A 4,359-nucleotide genomic window follows, 5' to 3' on the forward strand; every position below is an offset into this window, starting at 1 on the left:
ACGTTGAGGTATTCGGCTTGCTCGTGGGTGCTCGAGGGACTATACCAACTTTTTTCGAAGAATTTCGATAGCAGTTTGCCCTGCCAACATCCCTGAGGGAAGACATTGTGATAATTATGTTAAAAAAATCCTGCCAAATCCTAATTAATCACATGGTGTCACATTAATAGCAATTGTAATTTTTCATGCCCTTTTCTTTGTTTCCCTTTTTTTTTAATTTAATGTCTATGTTTACATTTGTATATTCATTTTTTTGAGAATCTACTGAGTCCATAAGGGTTACCCTCAGTGGGGGGGCAGTTTTTAATAAATAATTAGGAAAAGGACACAAATATGAAATTACTAGCATTATAAAATTCAGATTGAAGGGTACACGGGAAAAACAAACAATGTCACAATGCTGTTAAGGTTGATGTGATTATCTAATTCACTGTATTACTACAAACTTTAGTGTTATCTTTACCAAAAGTGATAAAGAAGAATTAAACCACGGTTACACTCATCATTTCTATCATTTCAAGTAGAAACATCAATAAATTTAGCAGTAATATACTGAAATAGATCAATATCTCACCCTTAATGGAAATGTGACATTGTTCGTTTTTCCCGTGTACCCTTATCCAAAATCAAAGTAGTTATTTACGCAGATGGATCTCTGTAACATCATAATATTGCTGGAGCAAGTATTTATTGTGATCTCCCCCCCCCCCCCCCCAACTAGGAGAACACTACATACTGTAATGGTGAATTAGGAGCTATTAATATCTGTGTACAACAGTTACAGAATAGATTCATTTACGGAAGTAGCCATATTTTGTGCTTCAAAATATGCAATTTGGAGTATTTCATTAAAATTAGAAGAGAAGGAAGTGCGAGAAATCTGTAGCATAATTTAGTTTCTACAAAAACAGACAGAAATAGTTGCTTTACAATGGATGCCTTCTCGTTGTGAATTGGAAGGAAATGTAAATGCACACATTTGGCAAAGAAAGTAACCATAATCCAACATATTATATTTTACTCTGAGATTTCGTAATATCTAGCAAAATTATTCGTAAAGACAAATTATAAACTGACGATATTAAATGATAATAAAATGTTAGTGGAATAAATTTTTATGGTAAGTTCTAAAAAATAATATTTGATACAAATTTCTCCAAGGAGAACAGTGACTATCTTCACGACTGTTCCGCAGTGTACGTCTTCAGAATTGGAACTCTGTGGCACCATGCATGAAACCTGAAATCAGTAACCTTGAAATCGAAAAAAAATAAATAAAAGATATTAAGGTAAACGAAAGATTGTCCCAAGGCCCATACGTGCAGAACAATGATCGACGGCCTGAAAATAAGAGCTGCTACAGGTAGGTATTGACATAATATTATATTTCAGCTTAACACGAAGTTCGGAAACTGCGCTGAGTGCAGCACATGATAGAGTGTACATATGCTATTATCTGTCATCTTCTGCAATCCACTTTCAAATGAATATCAGTATTTTGTTTACAAATAGGCACGAAGTTCAGAAACTCTGCGCTGGGGGCAGCACATGATAGTATATATATATATATATATATTTTTTTTTTTCCTCTGCTATCTGTCATGTTTTCTGTAATCTACTTGCAAGTGAATTTCAACGGTATTTCATTTACGAAAAGGCACGAAGTTCAGAAACTCTGCGCTGGGTGCAGCACATGATAGAGCGTGCATATGCTGCCATCTGTCCTGTAATCTGTAATCTACTTGCAAGTGAATAGCGACCGTATTTTGTTTACGAAAAGGATGCGTATGGTGATCATCATTTGTTTATTATGAAAATAATTTACGTGCAAACACTAAAGCTAGTCTGAATACCTCCTCCAACTTATAATTTTCAGTCCGTTGCTCCTTGTATCGCTCCATCTAGCGCTACCAAGCGGATGCACTTTATACTAATGAGAATCATCGCTACCAAAACGACTGTACGTAATTTCTTCGAACAAAATGGTGCTCATCGTAAATGGAGCGCATGTAGATTAATTATTGTGCAACTTGAAAAATATCTAATTACAATAAATATATCTCATAGCAAGGTTTGGAATTATTAATAAATATCTGAATTTTTAATAGGCCAAATTAAGAGACAATACAGGAACGGGAGTACAAATGGGAAGAAATGAAACAATTTGAGGCATATTAATTATAATCGACCTTCTGAAAGCACATCACACCCCAGTAAAATACCATCGAATGTCGAAAATCACATATTATTTTCGTAAATTAGTTCGACCACTATTTTACTAGTTGGAGGAATGAAATTCTAATAATAAAATAATAAATAAATTATCAAACGTTTTGGTAATATTTTACAGCAGCCCTCTTTATCGTGATTAGATATTTGTAGTTGCATAATAGCCCTGATCATATAATTATGTGATCAGGGATAGCAGTTAATCATGCACTCTATTTACGATGAGCACCATTTTGTTCCAAGGAATTTTCCTTCTCATTAATACAAAGTGCATCCGCTTGGTAGCACTAGATGTATCAATACAAGGAGCAACGGACTGAAAATTAAGAGTTGGAAGAAGTATTGAGGTAATGTTAGATTTTAGCTTAACACGAAGTTCAGAAAGTCTGCACTGGGTGCAACACATGATAGAGCATGCATATGCTGCCATCTATCCTGCACTTTGTATTAATCACAATCATCGCTTTCAAAACGATTACTCTTCAGTGAACTTCATATACCCTTCCTAGTTGCTCATATTCAAGATCTATAGACTACATACAGGAATAAGCTAATTAATCATTTACTAAAAAATACCTCCGTCTTTGACTGTCTTTGTAATGAATTTTCTGTAACAAAACCTATTTACATTTCAATTTATAAAATCATATTTTTGTAAAAGGCAAGGGTCCAAGAGATCTGGTACTTTTAATAAAAACATCTAAAAAAAAAATTAAAACGATTGTACGTGTATTTCCTTTAACAAAATGGTGCTCATCGTAAATGGAGAGGATGTAGATTAATTATTGTGCAACTCGAAACGTATCCAATTGCGATAAATAGATATCATAGCACCATTTTGTTCCAAGAAATTAAAGTACATTAGTACAAAGTGCATCCGCTTGGTAGCGCTAGATGGAGCGATACAAGGAGCAACGGACTGATAATTATAAGTTGGAGGAGGTATTCAGACTAGCTTTAGTGTTTGAACGTAAATTATTTTCATAATAAACAAATGATGATCACCATACGCATCCTTTTCGTAAACAAAATACGGTCGCTATTCACTTGCAAGTATATTACAGAATACAGGACAGATGGCAGCATATGCACGCTCTATCATGTGCTGCACCCAGCGCAGAGTTTTGGAACTTCGTGCCTTTTCGTAAACGAAATACCGTTGAAATTCACTTGCAAGTAGATCACAGAAAACAGGAAAGATGGCAGCATATGTACGCTCTATCATGTGCTGCACCCAGCGCAGAGTTTCTGAACTTCGTATTAAGTTTAAATATAATATGTCAATACCTACCTGTAGCAACTCTTTATTTTCAGGCCGTCGGTCCTTGTTCTGCACGTATGGGCCTTGGGATAATCTTTCGTTTACCTTAATATCTTTCATTTTTTGTCAATTTCAAGGTTTTTGGTTTCAGGTTTCATGCATAGTGCCACAGAATTCTAATTCTGAAAACGTGCAGCGAGAAACAGCCATGAAGGTAGTCACTGTTGTTCTTCTTGGAGAAATTTGGATCAAATATTTATTTTTTAGAACTTACCATGAAAATTTTTCCACTAACGTTTTATTATTATTTAATATCGTCCGTTTATAATTTTTCTTTATTAATAATTTTGCTACACATTACGAAATCTCGGAGTTGGATTGTGGCTACTTTCTTTGCCAAAATGTATGCATTTTCATTTCCTTCCAGTGAATAAAGGGAAGTATTTTCCTGACCAAAAATTGAATAGAAATGGAGCAAAAATTAGTATCGTTTGGTATATCAAATTAGTGTTAAAAGGGACTAAATATCATTACAGTGGCCCACTGAAGCAAGTCTCAAGTTATACCTCTTCCAACTCTTATTTTCTGTCCGTTGCTCCTGATACTGCACTCAGCGGAGACTTTCTGAACTTCGTGTTAAGCTGTAATCTAAGGTCGATTCTAATTTAAAATGCCACATATTATCTCATTTCATCCCACTAAAACTCAGCTATTTATTTATAATTCCAAACTTTGCTATGAGATCTTTTTAACGTGGCTACATATATTTCGAGTTGCATAGTAATTCATCCACATGCGCTCCATTTACGATGAGCATCATTTTGTTCGAAGAGGTATGAGGTATCTAGAATTTTTGGCTGGGTGTAGGA

The sequence above is a fragment of the Periplaneta americana genome, chromosome 6 (assembly GCF_040183065.1).
Source record: "Periplaneta americana isolate PAMFEO1 chromosome 6, P.americana_PAMFEO1_priV1, whole genome shotgun sequence".
NCBI lineage: Eukaryota > Metazoa > Arthropoda > Insecta > Blattodea > Blattidae > Periplaneta > Periplaneta americana.